Source organism: Myotis myotis, unplaced genomic scaffold (assembly GCF_014108235.1).
Source record: "Myotis myotis isolate mMyoMyo1 unplaced genomic scaffold, mMyoMyo1.p scaffold_m19_p_1, whole genome shotgun sequence".
Classification (NCBI taxonomy): Eukaryota; Metazoa; Chordata; class Mammalia; order Chiroptera; family Vespertilionidae; genus Myotis; species Myotis myotis.
The window spans coordinates 120,548,808-120,562,799 of record NW_023416313.1 but is presented as its reverse complement, the minus strand read 5'-3'; the positions used below and the strand labels follow the sequence as shown (position 1 = coordinate 120,562,799).

The following is a 13,992-nucleotide window of genomic DNA, read 5'->3' as shown; positions in this document are numbered from 1 at the left end:
ACCAGGTATCCTAAGGACACTGTAGTTTCTCCTTTGGCATTAGAGTAGGGAGCTCCTAAAAGAAGGTGTAAAGTCTATTCCACAGTCCCCTTGAAAGTCAGTTGTACAATCACATTCAAAACCAATAAATGTTGAAACCTTAAATGCAGGTAAGTAAGACAAGGCTTCCCCCTCCCTATGAATGTCCAGGTTTCCTGTTGTTGATGTCTACTAAAGTTTTAATGACAGTCATAGGATAAACACATACATCCAACATTAATACCTATATAGGGAGGAGTGTATATTGCTACCTTCTCTTTTCTGTTTTGTGTAAATAATGATATTCAAAGACAACTTAGAGGTAATCTGCACTTTCAGGCTCAAACAAGAGATAAAAATCTTTACTATTACTTAGATTTTTATAGCTTTAGGGACTATTTAGGTGAAATATCATTTGGGAAATAGATTTGACAGTGGAACCCATTGTCACTGACCTTTTACATTGTGAGCAAATCAGATAATGAGTTGTCCTAGAGGGGACAGAAAGGCATTCCCTGGAGCTTCTTAGAAGAGATGATTGTTAAATAGAAAGTTTACAGGCCATTTGAGGACCCTTTGTGTCTCTGTCACACTGAGAGCTCTGTGCTCTACTGCTAATGAAACAGTAAACCTGTTCATTTATTCATTCATTAATTCATGTCTTTGTTAATTTCTACTCTCCTTGAACCTCCTCCTAATGGCTAAAACAGGCATTCATTACTAGGCAATTTGGATGATTTAGGCTCTTATGTCACAATTGAGAAGAAAATTTATTGCTCAGCTTTGTTATCTTAGAGGTTTTCATGTTCTTAAAAAACACAACAGGGTTGAAATTTTTATGTAGAGAAATTGCAATGAAGAGAAAAGAAGAAAATGGGATGAAACCATGGATGAGATTAGTACTAAGATTCATACCATGAAGAAATGATTTATTTTTAAGCTACTGCTGGTGGCATTTGGTGGGGATTTTTTTACCTTTAATTCTTAAGAAAATTAGACCTTACTGACCTGATAGTGCCTCATTGCTTAGATTTATTTGCATGAAGGTAAGATTTTTCATCCCTGCAGCTTCCCCAGTTTCTGCAAAGATGTTGAGAGAATACCTGAAGTGCGTTTTCGTCTTCAATCAGTTAACTCATGTCTTTGGAGTTCTATAGGACTGGTGCATACTTGTCAGTCATTTGTTAACTACTGAAGTCTTCACCCATCCTATTAGGTAAACTGGTAGCTTAGCAGGAGATTAGCGGGTCTTGTTGGTTACAACCTAAGGATGAGCAGTTGTGGGATTCTACATGGTGGGTACAGCACTGCAGACCAACTCTCTGGTGGCTGCTGCTTGTGATAACCTGAATGGTGAGGGGAGGTTTTTTCCCCCTGGTGTCGTGTCTCACCACACTGAAGAATAAGCTCCAGGAACCAGAAAATTTAAGCAAAAGTGTGGAAAATTTATTACAAGCAGTCAGGCTCCCCTCACCGGGAGGAAAGCCCCATAATGGGCTGCCTCTGAAGCCTTGTACTGTAGGGGTATATATTTGCTACACGCCTGCTCTGTATCTACCTGTGTGGCCACTTGATTGACTCCCTCATTGTTCTTGCCCAGCAGTGGACCTGAACTTTCTCTTTTCTTTGTTCCTGTGCGTCAGTACACCTTGTTGCTGCAGGCCCTCCCTTGGCTTCCTATGCCTCCTGCTCTGTGTCTAAAAACATTCTATTATTTCAGCATGGTTGGTTTCTGTGATTAGGCTTGCTCAAACTGCCATATCTATCCCTGCCTTTGTTTCCTATTGGACCCCTGCCCTGTCTGCCTGTGTTTCAAGTTAATTGCTCTCACTTGCATTGGCTGAGAGTCAGCCTGCATGCCTGTAAGCAGAGAGATGCATGCTCTGAACCAGACCCTGTGTGATAATGCTTTCCTTTTCTTGTGCCCGTAAGACTTAGAAACAGCAGAACATTTCCTATATAGAGTTGACAGAGATGCTAACTAATCTCTGCTTTTCTTCTGTATTCTCTTGATATCTTGGCATGCTGCCCAGGAGGAAATGGTAGGGGAAAGGGTGGGAAGGACAGCAGTTAACCTTGGCCCTGTTTCCCACAAAGAAACAAGATTGGAACCTGCCTGTGGTAAGAGAGCTTCCAAGACCTTCAAACACCCAGCACCTACTAAACCCAAAGCAAATATTTCACAGCTTAATTAACTTCATTTTAAAAGAGTAACAATAGCCGAAACCGGTTTGGCTCATTGGATAGAGCGTCGGCCTGGGGACTGAAAGGTCCCAGGTTCGATTCCAGTCAAGGGCATGTACCTTGGTTGGGGCACATCCCCAGTGGGAGATGTGCAGGAGGCAGCTGATCAATGTTTCTCTCTCATCGATGTTTCTAACTATCTCTCTCCCTTCCTCTCTGTAAAATATCAATAAAATATATTTTTTAAAAAATAAATAAGTAAAAGAGTAACAATAACTTAATTTCACTAAATACATTCATTTAGCCTTATAGGATATGCTAAAAGCTTTCCTGTTGATACTGACGTGAGGAAATTAAAAATGAGGGTGAGGTCATAGAATTGCACCTTGCTGAGTTATAATGGCACTTTGTGGGAAGCCAGAGTTGGGTGAAAGGCCATAGAATCCAATTGCCCTTCTGCCCCTTTCTCTCAGGAGTTACTTTAGCTGGTTTATCCTTAAAGCCATGTAGTAGTTGGGACTAAAATATAGTTCACTGCCTGCCTAACCCAGGGATTTTAATTACTATGAGGATAAGAAACCTACACAAAGAGGCCAAGGCTGGAGGTTTATTGGAAAGTCCTGGGTCCCATAGATCTCTTGTCCTCTAGAATGGAAGTACCTCAGGCTGTATAATGAGATCAGCAGGTTCTTCTCTCCTTCCCTGCTCTTCAGGGTCTGCCTCATCATGCCTCTACTCCTTCCTGCTGGTCTTCAGCATTAATTTTCAGTTTGACTTCTGGTTGTCTGAACTAGGAAAGTGTTGCTGGAAGAAATAGGGTTCTTCCATGGTATCATGGGAAATGCATTTTAAGGATACATGCTTTTAGGAGGGTTTGAGGTGCAGTGACAAGATTTACTGGAGGGGCACACAGGACATATATACTAGCTGCCTATACTAACAGAAGAGGATGCCACACTGCCTCATCCATGACCAGGTGGCTCAGCTCCAAATTGCGGTAGATGTCCATCCTCTGGAGCCGCAGGCCCACACTTGTCCCCACTGAGCCCGGGAGGAGGGTTGTGGTCCAGAGATGCTGTGCCATTACTCTAGAGTTGGAATCCAAAGCTTCAGTAGTCTAGCTTAGTCTCATTCCTCTCTGGTTCACTTTCCATGCTGTGCTTTGGCCTGCCACTCTGGTTGCTACACCCAGGCCTTTGAGGCTGAATGGAGAGAGAGCGCCCCCATGTCTTTGTTAAGCTTTGGTTATTTTTCTTTGGAATGGGGAGAGAGCAGGATTGCTTTCAAACTATCCAATCTCTTTCCTGGATTTTCTGGGGTTTTGTTCCCTTACCCTACCTATTCTTTTTCTCAGATTTTTCCAGGCTAGACTCCTCCCTTTATGGTCACTATTTTGGCTCCTACTGCGAATACCTCATAGTTTTGCCTCCTCATCTGGCTTGTGCTGCGCATGTCTCAGCTGTGGGACAGCCTATTGTTCCTTGGATAGATTGGAAAGTCAATCTTTCCTGTACACTCAGATGCCTGGAGTGACTGTGAAGCTACTTCTTCCTAGTTAATCTGGCTTAATGTCTGACTTTATATGCTGTCTTCCTTTGTTAATAACTAACTAGCTGCCTATACTAACAGAAGTAACCGTCCTAACCTTGACTCTGCATCACTTTTTCATTTAAGTCCCAACACTGGCTAATTTTGTCTCTTATATTTAGTTCAGATTTTGGAGAGGGAATTAATTTTGATTTGATCCATCAGTGATTGGCTTAGTTCCTTTGGAGTCAGATGTTCGTCCTTAACATAATCAATTGTGACTCAGAGGTGACAGGAGAAAGAGGCCCAGGGCTTTGTCCTGAGCCATTATTTTTCTTACTCTGTAAACTCCTCTGGCTTAAAATCTCCAGTGGTTCCCCATCTTGCTCAAAGGAAGCCACAAAGAAAGCCCTGACATGCCCCATAGGGCCCCAGCAGGATCAGGCCTCATTTTCATCTCAACTCAGCTGTCACCACTACTCCTTCTGGTCATTCTGTTCCAGCCACTATGGCACCCAGACAGATAGCTACCTCACAACTTTGGCACTTGACACCTGCCTGGAATCCTCTTTCCCAGATATGCATATGGTACCTCCTTGCCTTCCTTCAAGTCTTTGCTCAGAGAGCATATCAGTAGGGCCATGGTATATTGAATTGTAACTTCCCTTTTCCTTCCTCCCTCCTCATTTCCTTCCTATCATTTCTTGCCTTGTTTTTCTCCACAGCACTTACCAATTAATTCTTTAGATTTTACTCATTATTTCATTTATTTTGTCTTTAACCTCTATGATTAATGATTTTCTATCTTTTTGTCATTTTTGTTTTGGTTTACTGCAGTATGACCAGCATCTGGAAAACATCCTGATACATAATAAATGTTCAGTAAATATCTATTAAATGTGCAAAGTAAGCATGGTAATGACTACCTACTGGCTGAAGTAAATAAAGATGTTGTTGATGTGCCCCACACTTTTTCTGAAACATAAGGAACATTCCGTAGCTATTTGCTAGAGTCTTCCTCTTCCCCAGTAGTCGTTTAAACTCATATTCTGCTGTTTCACTACTTAAGTTAGTAAGATGAGCTTTCTGAAGGGAGGGTGGCAAAGTCTTTAGCTGTGGGGACATTATCAGACAGGCCCCTTACTGAGTGTGCTGACAAGGTTGGTTCTGTCTGCACAGCTGTGGTGATGGTGATGGGTGATGGGAGGGAGAGAGGAAGTTAGTAATGGATGGAATTAGGCACAAACAAGAGGGGAATCAAGAAGAAATGGAGGTGGCAAAGTGAGAACTAAGAAGACAAGAGGAAAGATATATTACCTTTTTATTATTTTTTATTATATTTATAGCTTTATTAAAATACAGTTCACATACCATATAATGCACCCATTTAACATGAACACTATAGTAGTTTTTAATATATGGTACAACCATCCAAAACCTAATTTCAGAATATTTTTGTCACCTTGTAAAGATACCCCTAATCCTTTACCAGTTACTCTTTATTCCCAATCCCCACCCCAGAACTGGGTAGCTGCTACTAGGTGTACCGGTTAATAATGGCAGATTTTTTAATCAAAGAAAACATGATAATTTCAAGAGAAACATCAAAAGTACTTTTTTCAAAGTAATGTCCATTGCTAGCTACACATTTCCCCCATCTTTCAGGTGATTTGTGGATACCATCCCAATAGAACTTTTCTTGTGAGGCAAACCATTCACAGACCCAATTTTCCACTTCTTCGTACGTTTTGAAGTGCTGCTGCTCAGAAAGTGCGTGTGCCATAAATCGGAACAAGTGGTAATCTGAAGAAGCAAGGTCTGGTGAATACGGCGAGTGGGTTAATACTTCCCAGGCAAGATCTTTTAATGTGTATTTAACTGGTTTTGAAGTGTGTGATGGTGCATTATCATGAAGCAAAACTACTTTGCCGTGTCTTCTGGCTCATTCTGGTCATTTCACGATCAAAGCATGGTTGAAATTGATTATTTGTTGTCAGTAGCGATCAGTATGAACGATTTCACCTGGTTTTAGAAGCTCATAATACACCACACCTTCCTGGTCCCACCAAACACAGAGCATTGTCTTCTTTCCGAAGCGATTTGGCCTTGCAGTCGATGTTGATGGTCGACCTGGATCAACCCATGATTTTGTGCGTTTCGGATTCTCAAAATAAATCCACTTTTCATCGCCAGTCACAATTCGATACAAAAAAGACTTTCTTTTGTGCCGTTGAAGCAACATTTTACTGATGACTTTTCGTTTTTTCATTTATCTTTCATTCAGTTGGTGTGGCACTCATTTTCCTTCCTTTAAAATCTTTCCCATTGCTTGTAAACGATTGGAAATTGTTTGCTGAGCAACTTTTAATCTTTCTGCAAGTTGTTTTTGAGTTTTACATGCATCTTCATCCAATCATGCTTGTAATTGTTGGTCTTCAAACTTTTTCAGTTGACCTGGACGTTCTTTGTCTTTCACATGGAAATCATCACTTGTAAAGCATTTAAACCAGCGTTCACAAGTATCTTGAGATGGAGCATGTTCACCATTAGCTTCCCGAAGTATACGATAACTTTCAGCAGCACTTTTCTTTAAAATAATGAATTAAAACTTGTCACAAATGCTCTTTTTTTGGCATGAAATTGGACATTTTTAAGCATAAAAATATCTGTGATATTAACACCTTCAGCAAATTTGACATATGAAGTTTTGAAGCTTGCTATCAATACAACAAAATAGCATATATATCAAATCGCATATATATCAACATGTGTAACTCCATCTATTGAGAAAAATCCGCATTATTAACTGGTACACCTAATAATTTAGTTCTTGTCTCTGTAGATTTGCCTGCTCTAGACAATTCATAGAAATGGATTCATATAATATGTGATCTTTTGTGATTGGCTTCTTTTCATTTACCAAATGTCTTCAAAGTTCATCCACATTTTAACATGTATAATATTTCATTCATTTTTATTTCTAAATAATACTCTATTGTATAGGTATACTCATTTTGTTTATTGGTTGATGAACACTCGAGTTGTTTCTGCTTTTTAGCCATTACAGATCATGCTTTTGTGAACATTTGTGCACACATTTTTGAGTGTGCGTATCTCTTGGTATACACCTAGAAATGGAATTGTTAGGTCAGATGGTAAATCTATGTTTAACTTTTTGAGCAACAGCCTGACTGTTTTCCAATGTGACTGCACCAGTTTATATTCCCACTAGAGGCCTGGTGCAGGAATTCATGCACGGGTGAGGTCCAGCTGACCCGCCCTGATGGGTGCCCATTGGGCAGGGCTGGCCATGGGGTCTGATGTTGGAAGCTATAGCTTTCCCCAGCTAGACCTAATTATACTTTAAGGATGGCCAAAAGAAAACACACAACAGAATTGTTTTGCATTTCATGTGCCATGAGATGAAGTTGTTTATGTGTTGTTTGCAAACATATATCAAGATGGATGATGGCCCTTTAATGATTTTTGCGTTCTTCCTGGGGCTCTGCCCTCAGTTTCCCAATATGATCTTCATGTTTGTTTGTTTAAAAGTTTTTCTGTTTTAGAATGTGCCTACCCTTTGCTGTTGCAGCCTGCAGGTCCTCTTTGCCGCCCCTTTTAAAGAGAGAATGAAAGCTCACCTAATCTACAAGGCACCGCAATTTCACAAAATCCCCACCCAGCCTCTCTACATTCCTCAGCAAAGTGCTGCCATCTCGTTAATGCTTGGATCATCTTTTTGGCTAACTTGAAAGGTCTCCTGGGTCTGTGGGCCATGGAGGGAGAATTGTACACCTTGGCTGTAGTATTAACAGAGTCCTTTGGAGACTGGTTAGGGACAGAAGGGACTGATACTTATTTTCCTGTGCTTCCACTAAATATACATGCACCAAGGAGCCAGGCAGTGATTTAGGGGTGTTGGGAGCCCATCGGGGGCCGAGCCAGTGGGGGGAGGGGCCCGATTGGGGCCCAGATTAGGCTGGTTGGCTGCCACAATGTGTCATAGCCACCAGTCATCTGGTCATTCCACCTTAATGGTTGCTGGGTGTATATATATATAAATATATATATATAGATAGATAGACTAGAGGCCCAGTGCACGAAATTCGTGCACTTGGGGGAGGGGGGACCCTAAGCCTGGCCTGTGCCCTCTCGCAGTCTGGGAGCCTGCGGGGATGTCTGACTGACAGCTTAGGGGCAGTCGGACATCCTTAATGCTGCTGGGGAGGCAGGAGAGGCTCCCACCACTGCTATTGCACTCGCAAGCAGTGAGCCTGGCTCAGCGCTTCTGGCTGAGTGCCACTCCCCCTGTGGGAGCGCACTGAGCACCAAAGGGCAGCTCCTGCGTTGAGTGTCTGTCCCCTGGTGGTCAGTGCGCATCATGACAACCCGTAGTTCCGTGGTTTGGTTGATTTGCATATTAGCCTTTCTTATATATGATTAGCAATGTTATAAGTAAGGGTTCCGGTTTCTATACATCATATTCTTGTCAACACTTCTTCATGTCTTTTTTATTTTTGCCATTCTGGTGGATATGGAGTGATACCTTGTAGTTTTAATTTATATTTCCCTAATGATTAATGTGGTTTGTGGGCATTTGTGTAACTTCTTTGGAGAAATATCTATTTAGATCTTTTGCACATTTTAAAATTTGGGTTGCTCTTATATTGTTGAGTTCTGAGAGTTCTTTATATGTTTCAAGTCACAAGTCCCTTGTCAGATGCATGATTCACCAATATTTTCTCCTGTCCTCTGTATTGTCATTTCAGTTTTGTAAACATAAGAAACAATCAAACCTGTAAAGAAGTTTTGTGAGTTTATTTGAGCCAAACTGTCCACAATTGTGTGAAAGCAGAATCTTAACCCATTGAGACAATACTCTGGAGAATGGAGGTTTTTCTCCTGTTTTTATCATCAAAGGAGGAGATGGAAGTGGGTTAATAAAATCCATTGGTGATAGATTAAGGAGGTGGGAGAAAGCAAAGGGAGTTGCGGGGGGGACTTCTGGGATTGGATAAAAAGTAAAATGATAGACACATGCTTCTTTTAGGATAGTTAACATTCAATGATTAACATGATAACAATAACAATGAGAGCCCTAACCGGTTTGGCTCAGTGGATAGAGCATCAGCCTGCGGACTGAAGGGTCCCAGGTAAATTCCAGTCAAGCGCATGTACCTTGGTTGCAAGCACAACCCCAGTAAGGGGTGTGCAGGAGGCAGCAGGTTGATGTTTCTCTCTCATCGATGTTTCTAACTCTCTATCCCTCTCCCTTTCTCTCTGTAAAAAAATCAATAAAATATATTTAACAATAATAATCCTATCTAATAAAAGAGAAACATGGTAATTAGCTGTACGTCCGCTACCCTTCCCATTGGCTAATCAGGGCGATATGCAAATTAACTGCCAGCCAAGATGGCGGCCGGCAGCCAGGCAGCTTGAAGCGAACATGAGGCTTGCTTGCTTCAGTGATGGAGGACTCCAACGTTCCACGCCTGCCGCTGCCGGCCTCTGAGCTTGCAGTTTGAAACATTGTTACAAATATAGAAGCTAAACAAAACCCCAGAAACCTGCTTTCAGCCAGCCGGGATCTCAGAGCTGGAGTTGAAACAGTGTTTCGATTATAGAACCCAAACAAACCAGATACCTGCTTTCAGCAGCCAAGGCCTAAGAGCTGGAGCCAAGTCTCAGAGCTAAAGCTGGCACAGAATAAAAAAGAAAAAAAGGAGCAGTTGGGAGCTTCAGTCACCCAGCCTGAAAACAGCCCTCAGCCCCTCACCCAGACTGGCCAGGCACCCCAGTGGGGACCCCCACCCTGAAGGGTGTGTGACCAGCTGCAAACAGCCATCATCCTCTCACCCAGGCTGGCCAGGCACCCCAGTGGGGACCCCCACCTTGATCCAGGACACCCTTCAGGGCAAACCAGCCGGCCCCGACCCGTGCACCAGGCCTCTATCCTATATAGTAAAAGGGTAATATGCCTCCCAGCACCGGGATCAGCAGAGCCGCGAGGCCTCCCAGCACAGGGATCAGCGACGGGGCAGCGCCCAAACACCTTGATCGCCCTGCGGCTCTGTGTGTGACATTGGGCGGGGCCACAACCTCCCTATCCACCCTGCTCTGTTCGTGACGGGAAGGCGTCCCAACCCCCTGATCAGCCCTGCTCTGTGCCTGATAGGGGGAGCTCCCCAAGCCCTTGATTGGCCCTGCGGCTTTGTGTGTGTGACAGGGTGTGGCGCTCCAACCCCCTGATTGGCCCTGCTCTGTGTTTGACAGGGTGCGGCGCCCCAACCCCCCCACGGGCCCTGCTCTGTGTGTGATGGGGTAGAACCATAACCTCCCCATCGACCCTGCCCTGAGTATGACAGTGGCGGCGCCCCAACCCCCTGATCGGCCCTGCTCTGTGGGTGATAGAGGGCGGCGCCCCAACCGCCCCCCACGGGCCCTGCTCTGTGTGTGATGGGGTAGAGCCATAACCTCCCCATCGGCCCTGCTCTGAGTGTTACAGGGTGCGGCGCCCCAACCCCCTGATCCACCCTGCTCTGTGTGTGACAGGGGGCGGTGCCCCAACTCCCCTATCGGCCCCTACTCTGTGAGTGACAGGGAGGAGCTCCTCAACCCCCTGGTGGGCCCTGCTCTGTGCGTGACGGGGGGGAGCTCCCCAACCCCCTGATTGACCCTGCTCTGTGCGTGACAGGGTACGGAGGCCCAAACCCCCTGATGGGCCCTGCTCTGTGAGTGACAGGGGGCAGCGCCCCAACCCCCTGATGGGCCCTGCTCTGTGTGTGACAGGGGTGGCGCCACAACCTCCCCATCGACCCTGCCTTGAGTGTGACAGGGAGTGGTGCCCCAACCCCCCAGTCGGCCCTACCCTGAGCGTGACTGAGGGTGGCATCGCAACCTCCCGATCTGCCCTGCTCTGTGCATGACGGGGCGGTGCCCCAACTCCCCAATCGGCCCTGCTCTGAGCCCGACCAGGGGCTGCACCTAGGGATTGGGCCTGCCCTCTGCCACTCGGGAGCAGGCCTAAGCCAGCAGGTCGTTATCTCCCGAGGGGTCCCAGACTGCAAGAGGGCACAGGCAGGGCTGAGGGACCCCCTCTCCCCCCCGAGTGCACAAATTTTTGTGCACCAGGCCTCTATTAATAATGAGAGAATTTGTGGTCTATGCCTTGGTGCCATTTGTTGTGCCCTGAGTGGGCTGGAAAGGGGAAGTTACAAGTTACCCTTATATCCCTCAGGTACGTTATCTTAGAAGCAAAAAGACAATAGGGCCCTAACCGGTTTGGCTCAGTGGATGGAGCGTCGGCCTGTGGACTCAAGGGTCCCAGGTTCCATTCCGGTCAGGGGCATGTGCCTTGGTTGCGGGCACATCCCCAGTGGGGAGTGTGCAGGAGGCAGCTGATCGATGTTTCTCTCTTGTCGATGTTTCTGGCTCTCTATCCCTCTCTCTTCCTCTCTGTGAAAAACCAATAAAATATATTTTTAAAAGAGAAAAAAGACAATAGGCTTAGAAAAGATTGAAGTTGATCTTTGTCAGGGAAGATACTAGTGTAGGACATGACTACCCACTGTAAACTGCTTTTTTTTTTTATAATAAGTGTTCAATAAGTAGTAACTTTTTAAAAAATATATTTTATTGATTTTTTACAGAGAGGAAGGGAGAGAGATAGAGAGTTAGAAACATCGATGAGAGAGAAACATCGATCAGTTGCCTCCTACACACCCGCTACTGGGGATGTGCCTGCAACCAAGGTACATGCCCTTGACTGGAATCCAACCTGGGACCCTTCAGTCTGCAAGCCAACACTCTATCCACTGAGCCAAACCGGTTAGGGCTGTAAACTGCTTATTAATGAAAAGGTTTTAATTTCAGACCATCCTTTGTGGTTACTCCAGTTCTCTGAGTTTGCAAGACTGCCATACCAGCCTTTCCTAAATAGTTAGTTTAGCATGTGGCCCCTTTTTGTCCACAGTTTGTTTCTTTTCTTTTTTTTAAATATTTTTTTATTGATTTCAGAGAGGAAGGGAGAAAGAGAGAGAGAGAGAAACATCAATGATGAGAGAACCACTGATTGGCTGCTTCCTGCACACCCCCCTCTGGGGATCAAGCCCGAAACCCAGGCATGTGCCCTTGCCTGTAATCGAACCTGGGACCCTTCAGTCCACAGGCCGATACTTTATCCACTTAGCCAAACCAGTCAGGGCTGTCCACAGTTTCTTAATAGTATCATTTGCAACATAAGTTTTCATTTTCATGAAGTGTAATTTATAAACTATTTAATTTTATCGCTTGTGCTTTTGGTGTTATGTCTAAGAAACCATTGCATAACCCAAGGTCATGTGATTTACTCATTTTTTCTTATAGGCGTTGTATAATTTTAGCTCTTACATTTAGGTCTAGTATCCACTTTGCGCTATACAATTTTTTTGCGAGATTGGAGTCCCAAGTTCATACTTTTGCATGTATGTAATTGTTCTGGCACCATCTTTTTTTGAGAGACTGTTTTTTTCTCTTTGAATTGTCACTTTTATCAAAAATCAGTTGGCCATAAATGGGAAAATTTACTTCTACACTTTCAATTTTATTCCATTGATCTATATATCTATCCTTATATCACTGTTAGAAAGAAGGAGAGCCCCAAAACCAGGAGTCCTGATAGAACACAAAGGATACTCAGGAGCCAGACAGCAAAGCAAGTATCTTACGTTCTGCGGAAGGGTGCACTCCCAACACAGGGTCTGGTAAGCACACACACTGAACGGGAAGTCTACTCGGGTTTCATCCCTGACACACGTCTGTTCCTCACTCTTGATTGGTCAGAGCTTATGTTCACATTCTTGCCAGTTGGCTAATTCAAAGGACAGGGAGGGATTGACATTTGCAGTTTCAAAATGGTGGCTGCTTAAAATTCCCTTCTTTGACAGAAAAGATTACTTGTTTATTCTCACAATTTCCCTCTTTCCACATTTAACTGATTTCACTCTTTTCTTCCAACTCGTTCAGCATTAGCTGACTTTCATGCTCTGTAGTGTCGGAGAAGGAGATTATTTTGCTCTTTGGTCAGTGCAGTTTCAATTAACCTTTCGATAAGACCTCTCATTCATGGGATGATATAACATCCCATCACTGTAACTCCTGACACAATTATACAAAGAGGTGAATATGGATACCCTCATGCCCTTCCACTTTCTGAACCATTGCTCTAGTAAATTGGAGAAAGGATCCTCAATTCTAGAGTTCTCAGCTCACTCATCAGCTAAAGTTGTTCATCCCTGTAGGGTCTTAGTAATGGTTCCATCTGGAGCTGTGTTGTCAGGGATGAATGTACAACACTGCCCCCCAACATTACACATACTCCTTTTTCTGCCAGAATCATATCCAAGGCCATCCTGCTGGTAGCATCTAGTTGTTTAGCTATACCTTTAACTTCATCTTGAGTATAGTTAACCCTTGTTGGTTATAGTAAATATAATTAAGTCAATCCACATTCTTATTTACAGTGGATCACCAGATCAGGACAGATTCAAACCCTGCAGCAATTTTGTTTTTAGCCTTAAACTCATTTGGTACCCCTCTTAGAATCTATGTATATATGGGGATCAAAGGAGCCCCCTGGATTCTCTCTTCTTCCTAGTCTTGTCTGCCCATTGAAAAAGGCTAATGGTATGCCAAAGTGAAAGGGATAACCAATTGTATCAGCACACAAGTTCCACTTTAATTGCTGAGCAAGGCCGCAAGTACTGGTCCCCCCACAATACCACCAGACATTAGCATGGAGTATCGACAGTGCAGTATGATTGGCTTCTGAGGATACTTGGCCATTTATCCATCTAGATAAATTTCCAATAAACTCTGAATACTGTTCTTCCCCCTCCCCCCTCCCTCTTGAGAGGTAGGAGGTATAGTTTGTTTGAAGATGGGGGCAGATCGTTTTGGGGGACCTTTGCTCTTTACCTCTGTTGGATGGGAACAACAGGGAGAGAGTCTTGCAGGAAGTGTTTCCCCAGGCGGTTTCCTCCTGATACAGGGCAAGCGTACATTCCATCCTGTTACTGTCTCAGGTCATTTCGGCCTCACCGGGGCCGTCCCAACCTCACCAGGGCCGTTTCAGCCTCACCAGGGCCGTTTCAACCTCACCGGGGCCGTCTCGGCCTCACCGGGGCAGTTTCAACCTTACCAGGGCCGTCCTGACCTCACCAGAGCCCTCTTGGCATCACTGGGGCTTTTTCAACCTCACCGTGGCCGTCCCGACCTCACAGG

At 44.4% G+C, this 13,992-nt stretch overlaps 1 protein-coding gene across 9 annotated transcripts in view; it reads left to right on the top strand.

The window, feature by feature from the left end:
- The window catches only part of CCNY (cyclin Y), a 194,170-nt gene that overhangs the window by 142,216 nt on the left and 37,962 nt on the right, over positions 1-13,992 (top strand). The gene's annotated exons all lie outside the window — the stretch shown is intronic.